We start from the raw sequence: 14,531 nt of genomic DNA, 5'->3' as shown, positions 1-14,531 counted from the left end.
ACTCGCTGTCTTTTTTTTTGCTTTTCTGCGTCCTCTAGTTAAGAAATTCACAATTTGGCTCGATGTACTAATGTTCTGGCAGGCACAATGACTGAGCTTTGCAGTCGCTACTTTGCTCACTGAAGTTTTAGCAGGGAGCTTCCACATGATAAAGAAATGCACTTTTTAAAAATTTTGAACAGACTATATTTTACATGATGTTTGTTGTAAGATTTACATGGGAATCATGTCCAGGGCGCACAGGATTTGTTGGCTTCCCCACCTCTAGGATATATAGTTGTTCTGAATAAGAGGCGGAGGTTACAGCGCCCACTGCCTGTAGCTGGGCACATGCGGGATAACGTGGAAACCAGTCTGGCAAGGAAAACACTTTCGTGGTTGCAAACTTTAATTATCAGAGATGGTCTCAATGCAAACATTTGCTGTTTCTGGCGGAGCTCATGTTGTACCTTCTAGCCCCCACCACGCCACCCCAAATACCAAACAATTTCAGATCTAGTCATGTCTTATTGCCGTTCCTAGAAGATAAGCCCATCTTTCCTGAATTTTCTTTTGTCTTCGACGGCTGTGCACAAACATTTCTTTCGGTTTCCCCGCCATATTCACTGCTTCCTGCTTTGCCCTAATTTACACATCGTTATATCTTCCCAGCGGTGTCTAATCGGTACTAATAAAAACATTTGTAGCTACTTTTTTAAACGTGTAAAAGAAAAAAAGCAGTTTTGTGTTCAGAAAAAACAATGTTTTACGCTATAAGCTTTAAACAATTTAAAAACCAAATTTGTGTACGTTCATTTTGTAACTGGGCTAAACTATTGTAATGCATTGCCATTTAGTTCAGACAAAACACAGACCGAAAGTCTGCAAGAGTGTGAAACATCACATGTTTTCACCAGTTTGAAACAAAACCAGGACAGCATACTTTAGTGCTTTAAGCTGTGTCATAAAGATTGTAATCTGTTGCCTGGCAGCATCTGTGAGATGCAAATCAACTAACAGCAGGAAGCTAAGCTCCGGAAAAAAAATGGAAGTCACTGCTGAAGTAAGGGGTAAAAACACAACTCCCCCTTTGCATACGTTTAAATGCACGGAAAATGCTATTACTTTTTAGTCATCAAGACAAATAAAAATGTCATGTTTGCCTATATTTTACAAAGTGAACGGACCCAGGAAACTCTGTCAAAAGCTGTAAAATACATCACCAAAAAAATGTACATTAAAACATTAGCTTTACTTAAAATACTGTTGGCCAGGCCCCTTTCCCCTATGCGTCTTAGTGTCACTGCGCCTGCTGCACCACTAATGCATACATGTAAATCGTCAGTGTGAACTATGCTGTTAATAGGATCTCTGCTAATATTACAAGGAACAATTTAATAACAGCCCCAGCAACACTAACAATACATATTAAGTCCAGTAAACTCAGATGTCAAACAGCAAGTATTAAATCGTAATTAATCTAATAAATAGGTATGTTTTAGCCTTTAAAGCACTAGTCCGGGCCATTCCTACAGTTTCTGTGTTAAATATTAAGGGACACCACCACATCACTCAGGGACATCACCACATCACTCAGGGACACCACCACATCACTCAGGGACACCACCACATCACTCAGGGACACCACCACATCACTCAGGGACACCACCACATCACTCAGGGACACCACCACATCACTCAGGGACACCACCACATCACTCAGGGACACCACCACATCACTCCGGGACACCACCACATCCAGTGAAGAATTGGCTTGGTAGTTTGGTCTGCCCTGTTCCCATGATGCACTGGGCCAGGGACAGACTGATTTGCATATAGCCAGGTTCTGAGCTGGGATGGTGCAGTGAGATAAATAACGGTGATGGATCAAGCCCTGATCTTTGGACTGGGTAAGAGTGGTCTGCTTAATTCAGACACTCTGTTCATCACCACCCCCCTTTTCTGAATCGTTTTTGGCCACTATAGGTGTGGCAGGGTATACTCAGACATGAGTCCCTTTCTCACTGCACCATCAGGATTCAAGCAAGCCGGGCCGACGACGGCTGAAATGCCAGAAACCGGTCCCTGGTAGCTTGTCTCCTTTCTGGTGAAGAATTGGCTTGGTAGTTTAGTCTGCCCTGTTCCCATGATGCACTAGGCCAGGGACAGACTGATTTGCATATAGCCAGGTTCTGAGCTGGGATGGTGCAGTGAGATAAATAATAACAGCCGGCTAGTAGCCAAACAACGCGGTGCACAGCAAACAGCAGAAGGGCCCCACGCAGATCGTGGAGATGCAGGGAGGCTGATCTTGGGTGCTGGAGCTGCGCAGGGTCGGGGCTTCTCGGACCCCAAAGCACTCACCCGTGGAGGACACGGTGGGCTTGCAGTAAAGATGTCGTGCAGTCTTGGCGATCGTCGGTCCCTCGAGGTCTCGTCGCACTCACGGTTCTCAGCTTTGCTGTAGAGGTGAGTAGAGGTCAGAGGTGCCAGGGAAGCCGGGTCTCGTCGAGCTGGGTCGTCGGATTCGTGATGAAGGACTTGCAGCAGACCGCAGTGTTCTTTAGGATGGTGCCTGCGGATGCAGGGTGACTACTCCTTAGCCACAAGGGAGAATCTTGATGAAGAAATCGTGAAGTCCTTTCGCAGAAAGTCGTGTCTTGATTCCAAAGATGATCTAATTTGAACAGGGGGCCCGCTCCCATCTTTATACTAAAAAAGGGGGCTGACCCGGTGACTAGGTCCTGCCTATGGGTGGGACTAGGAGGGGGGTGGTTACACCCCTCTGCCATGCCGGACTTTCTCCAGGCCAGGGGCTGGTGTGCCCCTGGAACTGGTTCTGACCGGCCTATGCGTAGTGAGCACCGGGGTGCCACTCAGTAGTCACCTTCCTGTAAAGCCCTGCCTACCCAGGATACACAAAACCATGTCTGGGATGGTGCTAGCACCGCCCCGGACAGGAAACCCTTTGTCCAGGCCTCCCTCGCTGGAAGGACTTCAGCAGCAGGAGGTCAGACTCGTGTCTGTGGTGGCAGCATCCATTTTGTGGAGCTGAGGCTTCAGTTAACTTTAACCGGGGTTCACAGTTACGTGCATGTCGTGTCCCTCTAGAAGGGTGGAATGCTAACCCCGTCGCCAGAATTGGCGAGGGGTTAGTATTCCAATTCGTATGACACCTTACTCAACATGTTTTGATAAAGCAATACCAAAGTTAGCATTTAACCGCGAGGATTATAATGCACTTAAGAGTATATGGTATGCGATATCATGGAACAGCTATTAGGACTTGGTTCCGCAAGCTGCAGACAGGCTCAGCTCATGCCAGAGCACCATCTCACACGATTCCAAGCACTCTGCCTTCAGGATTGTCAAGGCCTGCCATAGGAGTGACTGATAGGAATCTGTGTGTCCATTTTAGGGTTAGGTATAGGTATACTACACCTACAGCAAAGGGTGATTACACGACTTTGCCCCAGCTGTCATGCAGCCAGTTGTGTCAAATTTAGGAGGCCAGCCAGGGGTGGCATAATACATGCTGCAGCCCCTGGCAGCCCTGGGTACACCCATGCCCTGAGTTACAGGGTCTGATAGGGTGGCCCAGTACCAATTGGAAATGCACCTAGGGTACATGGAATCCATTTTAAAGAGAGAGCAGTAGGCCTGGGGTCCTGATTGGCAGGGTCCCAGGTCGACTATGTCCAAAACCAGCTAAAACACCGGGCAAAAAGTTGGGGGCAACCATAGTCAGGAGGTACCTTCCTACACAAAACACCAAACTTAACTGTGAAAACATCAATTTCAATACATCACAAACATATACCCAAAGATTATGTGAGAAATTACACCAGCACTTTTTTTTAGCTCACTAAAATAGACAGTGAGCACTCTTACATAGCCTTGTATTTAGTTTGTTTTGGAGAGGTGCTCTCCGTGGGGGATTTTTTTAAATTAATGTCTGTGGCATTTTATGTATATTCCCTCTCCAGAATATACGTTCAATTAAATTAAACACCCTTATGGATTCTAGTAAATGCGGACGCGTTTCCAATCCCCGTGGTACTTGAGGAATTTTCGTCAGGACTGAGGCACGTTGTAATCTGAAGTATAAAATACCGGCTTTCTAATTATGTGGTGACGTATATTCTTAATGGCGGTTACCACATAATCTTTTGGTATATGTTTGTAATGTATTGAAATTGATGTTTTCACAGTTAAGTTTGGTGTTTTGCACAAGTGTTTGCTTAACGTACATTTGCTTTCACATTCTGTATGTAATTGTGTTTTCATTTTGTACTGAAATGTGTATCTCTTAATTTAAATTTTCTCAAAAAGTGTTCTCTAAATATGTGAACTAAGGCTAAATGATTAAGCTAGGACCAAAGATAATATGCATTGGCCATTAGCCTGCTGAAATTAACAGCAGCATACTAAAAGTGGTAGCCAGGTATCCTTGTTTTCTTTAAACTAGTGGGCTTGCCCCCCCTCCCCCATTGAGTAGCCCTGTAAATGTGTTTCAGACCTTACACTGCCGAGTCTGCACGCAGTTTAATAACTGCCATGTCTACCTGGCAAGTGCACCAATTTGCCATGCCCTAACCTTCCCTTTCCTTAAATGTAACACACCCCTAAGGTAGTCCCAAGGTACTCCCATGGGTAGGTAGCAGTGTATATGAAATATACGACTTGCACTGTGTTACTTCTCCTAATAGTGAAATACTTTGCATTTCATTTTTTACTGTTGAAAGGCTGTCAGCTCCATAGGTTAACGTGGGGGCTGCTGGTAACATTTCTACAAGTGTAACTTCCCATTGGGATCAGATAGAGTAATAGAGTTTAGGTTCTCTGAACTCGGAATTTATCAACACACCGTTTAGTAAGGGTGGTTTGTAACTGTGTGTTTGAAAATGTCAATTTTTGAAAGTGGACATTTTCTTGCTTTACCATTCTGTGTGCCTCTGCCTGTTCGTGTATTCACCATCTGTTGGAGTGACGGGAGCTGGGGATGTGCATTCACTCTAGACAGTCACAAGGGGGTGCGGAGGTGTCCTTCCTACCTGGGTGACTCATAGCCAGGCTGAATGCACCTTTCTGCATTTAGAGTGGTGGTAGGAGTATTTTTACTGGGACCTGAATAGGCTCGCTCTCCTTTGCATAACGCTGTTTCCACCTTCTGCGGTGAAGCTGCACAGGGGAGGACAGAACTGGTTTGGACTGAGCTCAGAGACCCTTGCCACAAACAGAACAAAGATAAAATGGGGTATAAGTAATGGACCTAAAATCCCATAACTTTAGATCACTTCTGGAATCAAGAGGGACCTCTGCCAAGGAAGAAGAGCTTTGAGGTGTACTGCCCCTTAGCTGTGTGTTGCTTTGCTGGGTTGGCCTGCAGTTGCTGCTTCTGCCAAGGAGAGGACAAAGACTGGACTTTGTTGTGAAACCTGCTTGAGAAGGATCTCTAAGGGCTTGTGTGTGCTTGCCTCCTATTCTGAAGTCGCAGGGACACACAGCCTTCACCAACCACTTCCTTGAACTCCACTGCTGGGAGTTCTGACCTGCGATGAGAGCCTGAAAATCAATAATTCTGTCTGTTAGCAGCAGTTTAGTTCAACGCAGCACAGCTGTGCGGGAGAAAGTTTTAACGCACTGTCTCGTGCGGCCAAAGAAATCGACGGATCACCTGCCCGCGACTTGAAGAACCAACGCATGCCAAGTCCCGACCACCAATCTCTGAAGTCTGAGATCACCGCACCGACTACAACGCAGGCCCTGCTGCGACTAAAAGAATCGACACACGCGGAACTGTAGCTGAAGAAATCGATGAAGTGCCTGTTTGACCACCGCCGCATCCACCTCCAGCGCATCCAGATTTCCACTTATCGCATTTGTGTGCCACATCAACGCTGGGGCTGCAGTAAGAAATTGACGCTTCACCTCCCTGCACAGTAAGAAACTGACGCATCACCTCCCCTGCTCGGCAGTAAGAAACTGATGCATAACCTTCCCTGCTTGGCAGTAAGGAACGGACGCATCCCCTTCCCTGGAGCAAGGAACGGACGCATCCCCTCCCCTGGAGCAAGGAACTGACTCATCACCTCCCCTGGAGCAAGGAACTGACTCATCACCTCCCCTGGAGCAAGGAACTGACTCATCACCTCCCCTGGAGCAAGGAACTGATGCGTCACCTTCCCAAAGCATAAGGAACTGACGCATCACCTCCCATGGAGCTGTTTTTGCTTGTGGTTTTAACGCATCCCATAAACCTTGTGCTAAGACTGATTCATCTATAATTTCCTATGAATAGAACTGTGTTTACCTTCTAAAAATCATGTTTTGATATCTGTATATTGGATTTTTGTCGATTTTTAGTCTTGTTTGGTTTAGATAAATCTACTGTATTTACTGGTGTGGTGTCCATTTGTGGTATTTTCACTGTGTTACTTTGTGTTATATACAAATGCTTTACACATTCCCTCTGTAGTTTAGCCTGACTGCTCTGTGTGAAGCTACCAGAGGGTGAGCACAGGCAAACTTAGGTGTGTACTTTACTCATCTTGACTAGAAGAAAGAGTCCCTACTTGGACAAGGTGCCTACCTCTTCCAACTAGGGACCCCCAGTGCTAATACCGATGCACCATCCCTAAAGTGCAGGGAATCTGAATCATGCTTTGGTTTTCACAGGTGGACGCTAAAGAAGGGACCCCCGTCAGCATACCAGAGGCTCCTGAGGCGCAGGGATCATGCCGGCTGCGGAGGTATGAACAGTCGAGCGGGGCTGAGCTTCTCCCAGGTGACACGATGTCAAAGTACTGACGGTGCTCCGATACTGGCGGCTCTGGGAAGTGTGGAGTCGAGCAGGCGTGCTGCTGGGAGAGAGTGCCCTCCCGCTATTGGACAGCCAGCATTACTGCACAGGTGAGCATGGCCGTGGGAACGAGAAGAGCCTGCAGGTATCAGTGTGGGTACAGGTGGGGCTCTTGGGCTCTGAGCAGGCGGGAGAGGGCAGTCTGCAGGAATCACTGTGGGTGCAGGTGGGGATCTGAGCAGGTGAAAGAGGGCAGTCTGCAGGTATCACTGTATGCAGAGGGGCTCTGGGGCTCTGAGCAGGTGAAAGAGGGCAGTCTGCAGGTATCACTGTATGCAGAGGGACTCTGGGGCTATGAGCAGGCGGGAGAGGGCAGTCTGCAGGTATCACTGTGGGTGCAGGATGGGCTCTGAGCAGGCGGGAGAGGGCAGTCTGCAGGTATCACTGTGGGTGCAGGATGGGCTCTGAGCAGGCGGGAGAGGGCAGTCTGCAGGCATCACTGTTTGCAGAGGGGCTCTGACACTCTGAGCAGGCGGTAGAGGGCAGTCTGCAGGTATCGCTGTATGCAGAGGGACTCTAGGGCTCTGAGCAGGCGGGAGAGGGCAGTCTGCAGGTATCGCTGTATGCAGAGGGACTCTGGGGCTTTGAGCAGGCGGGAGAGGGCAGTCTGCAGGCATCACTGTTTGCAGAGGGGCTCTGAGCAGGCGGAAGAGGGCAGTCTGCAGGTATCGCTGTATGCAGAGGGGCTCTGAGCAGGCGGAAGAGGGCAGTCTGCAGGAATCACTGTATTCAGAGGGGCTCTGAGCAGTCGGGAGAGGGCAGTCTGCAGGCATCACTGTTTGCAGAGGGGCTCTGACACTGAGCAGGCGGGAGAGGGCAGTCTGCAGGTATCGCTGTATGCAGAGGGGCTCTGAGCAGGCGGGAGAGGGCAGTCTGCAGGTATCACTGTATGCAGAGGGACTCTGGGGCTCTGAGCAGGCGGAAGAGGGCAGTCTGCAGGCATCACTGTTTGCAGTGGGGCTCTGACACTCTGAGCAGGCGAGAGAGGGCAGTCTACAGGTATCACTGTATGCAGAGGGACTCTGGGGCTCTGAGCAGGCGGGAGAGGGCAGTCTGCAGGTATCACTGTATGCAGAGGGACTCTGGGGCTCTGAGCAGGCGGGAGAGGGCAGTCTGCAGGTATCGCTGTATGCAGAGGGACTCTGGGGCTCTGAGCAGGCGGCAGAGGGCAGTCTGCAGGCATCACTGTTTGCAGAGGGGCTCTGACACTGAGCAGGCGGGAGAGGGCAGTCTGCAGGTATCGCTGTATGCAGAGGGGCTCTGAGCAGGCGGGAGAGGGCAGTCTGCAGGCATCACTGTTTGCAGAGGGGCTCTGACACTCTGAGCAGGCGAGAGAGGGCAGTCTGCAGGTATCACTGTATGCAGAGAGGCTCTGAGCAGGCGAGAGAGGGCAGTCTGCAGGTATCACTGTATGCAGAGGGGCTCTGAGCAGGCGAGAGAGGGCAGTCTGCAGGTATCACTGTATGCAGAGGGGCTGGCGGCTATGGGGAAGAGGGGTGTGTCAGCATCAGTCTGCGGCGTTTGATGCACAAGAATGCTTGGTGCTGAGCTTGAATGCAGAGAACGCTGCAGGAGTGCGTTACAATGAAGACCATGAATCCGTTATGGCGCATGTGTGGTAGTGGTGGGACTGTCATTTTAAGACTACAGTACTAGGTCCTAACTGTTCTATCCACACAATGCTCCTGATCCTGACACCCTGTGTGGCCCACTTGCTGACTTTCCATGGATGCCACCCTTCAGGCATTTGTGCCTCATTGTGTGCCCTGCTGAGATGCACCAGAGGAAGCTGATGAAATCATCTGGTGGTGGCACCCCGAGGGGATGGAGCGGCTGATCTCCAATGAGCGCCTCAACACAGCAGGAGTCATTTGCCCAATATTTGGATGGAATTGCTATCCGCCATGTTTGTTGTGCTCCACACGGGCAGACTTCAAAAGTGGACAGGTGAGAATGTGAAAGGACTCCCCACGATGCACAGCCTGAGGCCTAATGAAGTTTACTACAGATGACCTGACATCAGCAGCGACGGGTGCAGATCGAGCAGCAGACATGCTTTCTGGATTGGGCAAATAAATGGTAAATTAACATTGTTCCCTGATGAATATGAATGGGTTTGAAGTATGCTTGAGCAGAACTGGGGACATTTAGAGAAGTGCTCTAGCTTGAAGACTAAGCCTTATGGATCCAGGAATGGCCCACATGGTGGAGACACTTTACGTCCCTCAGACAGAAGGCTGCCCACCCCGGAGTGAAACGGTCTGGTAAGACGCGCAAGTATTCACTGAACATGGGAAGACAAGGCAGTGGCAAAGCCAAGGCAGAACCGCTTGTAGAGAAAGGAAAAATGTGATGGCTGCTTCAAACCGTGGATTGACTGTTTCTGAACATCATTTGAGAAGTCTCAGGTTGGCCCAGCATATTCTGGAGACGTGTGGCAGGCGAACCAAAATATGGGTATTCTTTACTGTAATGAATGAAGGTCGCAGATACGCCCAGTATAGATTTACAACTTAAGACCCTTCTAAAACACACAGTTCACAGCTTCATCGTAGTTCTGGTTCTGTCTCAAAGGGGGAGGAGCAAGTGTAGTGGCTTGATGGATTTCCGTCCAGTTGCTGTTTTGTGAAACTGTGTATTTTGGCTGCAAGAAGCAGGTCTGGGCATTCACAATAGATCGCGATGGGCGGGGGTTGTAAGAGTGGGGGACCTATTGGAAGATATCTTTAAATATCCTACCCTTAATGCAAAATGATTGTTTCTACGTGTGACCCAGCTTGCTTTTAGCTCCTATGGTGTGTTTGAAGGGTTCAGTTCCTGGAGTCATGTAGACAGGGAAGCAAGGTAGCAGTAGCCTAGATCGAGCATCCCGCCCCCACCACCTTTGCGCCCTCCACGAGTATCTAATCATGCAGTTCACCTATTGGGCACTTCCCAAAAACAATGGCGTACAGCAGATAACACAGTTCAGCAGTGCCTTCGACGTGTAGAAACAAGATGGCAATGAATTTGTTAGTGTGTGATGCACCTGCCAGCAGCTGTGAGAGGAGGTTTCAATTCCATTAATTCTGGGTCACCTTAAGCAAGCTGGGAAAGCTTGCCTCAGGTGACCCCGAATTAACCAGGGAGCAGAGCAGCTTTGGGCAGCTGCACTTGAGGATAGCCGCTGGCTCCAGAGCCCCATATGCAGGATGACATTCTCCAAAATGTGTCCACCATCCGTGAAGAGCACTGGAGGGTGTAAGACCCAGACGTCACCCTATGGTATTGCACCGAGTGAAGCAGTGACAGAGCGTGCATGGATTACCAGGACTTATGTGATCCGTAATCCGCTCAAGGCTGAAGTGACAGTCCTGTTGTGCAAGACCCATCTAGAACAATTGACTGAATGCATTAGTGTAAGTCTGCCTATGTGTTCACCACCTTAAATCTCAAGGCCTCCCTCGTAGCGTCAGACAGACGCGAGGCCCACCCTCCAAAGTGGCCCGTCGCCCTGGCAGTCTCAAGCCCCTATGATGCATATAGTGACTGCATCGTTCTACCAGATGTGGAAGCATCCAGGGCCATGTTCTATCGATTCACCCAAATGAAGTGGGCGGACCTCAGTTCAGGGCACTGCTAACGGGGCCAGTGGGTCAAACCTAGATTGTCTCGGATAGCTCAAGCAAACCATCATATAGGAAACCTTTGTAGACGTGTGCAGTGCCATCCCTTTCTCCGCTGCAAGAGGTGTGAGGATTTTATACCATCAGTCGTCTTGCCAGCTTCGTCTTGTGACGCCTCCTGTAAGGCTTTGAAGCTGCTAAGGCTCCTTGTATCATTGTTTGATACAATCCTGCAACCCGGGGTCGCGTTTCACCCCATAACTGGGCAAGGTCTTGTAGTTTGGGATGAGCGAGGGTTCAAAATCAACCCTGTGCTCACTGTTCGAGTGAGAGTTGAGAGATACCCGTTTTGTTATGCACAAGACGCCCTGTGTTGGGAAGAGTTCAGATGGAAAAGATTAATTATTTATTCCTATATTCACGAGACGCCCTGTGTTGGGAAGAGTTCAGATGGAAAAGATTCAATATTCAATCCTATATTCCCTGTGTTGGGATTAGTGTGGGTTGGAAGAGGCCCTTTGCCTACTTCTTGAATGAGGATTGAAAGAGGGCCATTTTGAGTTTGATTTCTTGAATTTATCAATTCCATCTTGCTTTCTATATGTATTGTTTATTATTTATATATAAACTAAATATAACTGGTATTTTCTGTTTCACATATTTATTGTCCTTTTAGACAGGTAAGGGGATTGAGCTGAAGGGGCTGAACGTTTGCAGTTAGGACCGAGGTGGTTGATTGGGTTCAGAAGGGGCAGTTTCTGCAGTCTCTGGCTGTAGTTATTATTGGTGTCAGTGGGGCGCTGATTGGGGAGTGTTTGGCTGTAGTTATTAATGGTGTCAATGGGCTTTTTGTGCAGTGTTTGAATGTAGTTACTGGTGTCAGTGGGGCACTGATTGTGCAGTGTTTGACTGAAGTTAATACTGGTGTCAGTGGGGCGCTGACTGTGCACTGTTTGAATGTAGTTATTATGGTATCAATGGGGTGCAGTTTGTTCAGTGTTTGGCTGTAGTTATTAATACTATCAATGGCCTTTTTGTGCAGTGTTGAATGTAGTTACTGGTGTCAGTGGGGCACTGATTGGGGAGTGTTTGGCTGTAGTTATTAATGGTGTCAATGGGCTTTTTGTGCAGTGTTTGAATGTAGTTACTGGTGTCAGTGGGGCACTGATTGGGGAGTGTTTGGCTGTAGTTATTAATGGTGTCAATGGGCTTTTTTGTGCAGTGTTTGAATGTAGTTACTGGTGTCAGTGGGGCACTGATTGGGGAGTGTTTGGCTGTAGTTATTAATGGTGTCAATGGGCTTTTTGTGCAGTGTTTGAATGTAGTTACTGGTGTCAGTGGGGCACTGATTGTGCAGTGTTTGACTGAAGTTAATACTGGTGTCAGTGGGGCGCTGACTGTGCACTGTTTGAATGTAGTTATTATGGTATCAATGGGGTGCAGTTTGTTCAGTGTTTGGCTGTAGTTATTAATACTATCAATGGCCTTTTTGTGCAGTGTTGAATGTAGTTACTGGTGTCAGTGGGGCACTGATTGGGGAGTGTTTGGCTGTAGTTATTAATGGTGTCAATGGGCTTTTTGTGCAGTGTTTGAATGTAGTTACTGGTGTCAGTGGGGCACTGATTGTGCAGTGTTTGACTGAAGTTAATACTGGTGTCAGTGGGGCGCTGACTGTGCACTGTTTGAATGTAGTTATTATGGTATCAATGGGGTGCAGTTTGTTCAGTGTTTGGCTGTAGTTATTAATACTATCAATGGCCTTTTTGTGCAGTGTTGAATGTAGTTACTGGTGTCAGTGGGGCACTGATTGGGGAGTGTTTGGCTGTAGTTATTAATGGTGTCAATGGGCTTTTTGTGCAGTGTTTGAATGTAGTTACTGGTGTCAGTGGGGCACTGATTGGGGAGTGTTTGGCTGTAGTTATTAATGGTGTCAATGGGCTTTTTGTGCAGTGTTTGAATGTAGTTACTGGTGTCAGTGGGGCACTGATTGGGGAGTGTTTGGCTGTAGTTATTAATGGTGTCAATGGGCTTTTTGTGCAGTGTTTGAATGTAGTTACTGGTGTCAGTGGGGCACTGATTGTGCAGTGTTTGACTGAAGTTAATACTGGTGTCAGTGGGGCGCTGACTGTGCACTGTTTGAATGTAGTTATTATGGTATCAATGGGGTGCAGTTTGTTCAGTGTTTGGCTGTAGTTATTAATACTATCAATGGCCTTTTTGTGCAGTGTTGAATGTAGTTACTGGTGTCAGTGGGGCACTGATTGGGGAGTGTTTGGCTGTAGTTATTAATGGTGTCAATGGGCTTTTTGTGCAGTGTTTGAATGTAGTTACTGGTGTCAGTGGGGCACTGATTGGGGAGTGTTTGGCTGTAGTTATTAATGGTGTCAATGGGCTTTTTGTGCAGTGTTTGAATGTAGTTACTGGTGTCAGTGGGGCACTGATTGGGGAGTGTTTGGCTGTAGTTATTAATGGTGTCAATGGGCTTTTTGTGCAGTGTTTGAATGTAGTTACTGGTGTCAGTGGGGCACTGATTGTGCAGTGTTTGACTGAAGTTAATACTGGTGTCAGTGGGGCGCTGACTGTGCACTGTTTGAATGTAGTTATTATGGTATCAATGGGGTGCAGTTTGTTCAGTGTTTGGCTGTAGTTATTAATACTATCAATGGCCTTTTTGTGCAGTGTTGAATGTAGTTACTGGTGTCAGTGGGGCACTGATTGGGGAGTGTTTGGCTGTAGTTATTAATAGTGTCAATGGGCTTTTTGTGCAGTGTTTGAATGTAGTTACTGGTGTCAGTGGGGCACTGATTGGGGAGTGTTTGGCTGTAGTTATTAATGGTGTCAATGGGCTTTTTGTGCAGTGTTTGAATGTAGTTACTGGTGTCAGTGGGGCACTGATTGGGGAGTGTTTGGCTGTAGTTATTAATGGTGTCAATGGGCTTTTTGTGCAGTGTTTGAATGTAGTTACTGGTGTCAGTGGGGCACTGATTGTGCAGTGTTTGACTGAAGTTAATACTGGTGTCAGTGGGGCGCTGACTGTGCACTGTTTGAATGTAGTTATTATGGTATCAATGGGGTGCAGTTTGTTCAGTGTTTGGCTGTAGTTATTAATACTATCAATGGCCTTTTTGTGCAGTGTTGAATGTAGTTAATGGTGTCAGTGGGCACTGATTGTGCAGTGTTTGGCTGTAGTTATTAGTGTGTCATTGGGGCGCTGTTTGTGCAGTGTTTGGCTGTAGTTATTAGTGTGTCATTGGGGCGCTGTTTGGTAGTGTTTGGCTGTAGTTCATAGTATTAATGGTTTCAACAGGATGTTTGTGGAGTGTTTGGTTGTTGCTATTAACCCCTTCGCTGCTGCGGCAATTCCGCCGCAGCGCTAGGGGGGGGGGGCCGAGCGGCGCTCGCATGCTCGTGACGGAGCCGCTCCGTCACGAGCCGCGGTTGCGCTGTGCTCATGACGGAGCGGTTCCGTCATGGCCCCGCCCGCTCAATAGAACGCGCCGCGCAGGCCCGAAATCAGCGCCGTGCAGGCGCGGCGGCAGGGCCATGACGGAACCGCTCCATCATGAGCACAGCGCAACCGCGGCTCATGACGGAGCGGCTCCGTCATGAGCATGGAACCGGTTAATGGTGTCAATGGGCTGTTTGTGGAGTGTTTGGTTGTTAATGGTGTCAATGGGCTGTTTGTAAAGTGTTTGGCTGTTAATGGTGTTAATGGGCTTTTTGTGGACTGTTTGGTTGTTGTTAATGGTGTCAATGGGCTGTTGGTATTATTATTATTATTACATTTATTGAGCGCGCAGCTATCCGGAGGTTTCCCGGCGCTAGTGAGCAAACAGAAGGTAAGATGAGCAGAAAAGAGTAAAACAACAGATTTAAGAATTAAAAAGCCAGGTCTTGATTCCCCTGCGAAATTTAAGGTAGCAGATTTCGGATCGCAGGGGTTGAGGCATGGAGTTCCATAGAGAAGGTGCTAAGAACGCAAACGAGCGACCGCCCATTTTGGTTTTATTGAAGCGCGGGATCTGAAACTTATTTTGCGTAGAGGATCTCAATGTGCGGGAAGGGACATAATGCTGTACCAAAGA

General features: G+C 48.1%; 1 protein-coding gene across 18 annotated transcripts in view; it reads left to right on the top strand.

Moving 5' to 3' along the window:
* Positions 1-14,531, top strand: part of LOC147725800 (uncharacterized) — a 652,895-nt gene that overhangs the window by 2,370 nt on the left and 635,994 nt on the right. For 5 of the 18 annotated variants that reach the window (XM_086959961.1, XM_086959951.1, XM_086959954.1 and 2 more), the window contains one exon: positions 6,658-6,891. The exons of the other annotated variants lie outside the window; for them this stretch is intronic. The gene's annotated coding sequence lies outside the window, so the exon portion shown is untranslated. Of the gene's footprint in view, positions 1-6,657; positions 6,892-14,531 lie in introns of those variants that run through there. 18 annotated transcript variants of the gene reach the window in all.

The sequence above is a fragment of the Lissotriton vulgaris genome, chromosome 3_1 (genome assembly GCF_964263255.1).
Source record: "Lissotriton vulgaris chromosome 3_1, aLisVul1.2, whole genome shotgun sequence".
Lineage (NCBI taxonomy): Eukaryota > Metazoa > Chordata > Amphibia > Caudata > Salamandridae > Lissotriton > Lissotriton vulgaris.
Note: the sequence above shows the minus strand (reverse complement) of the source record. Positions and strands in the feature narration are given on the sequence as shown.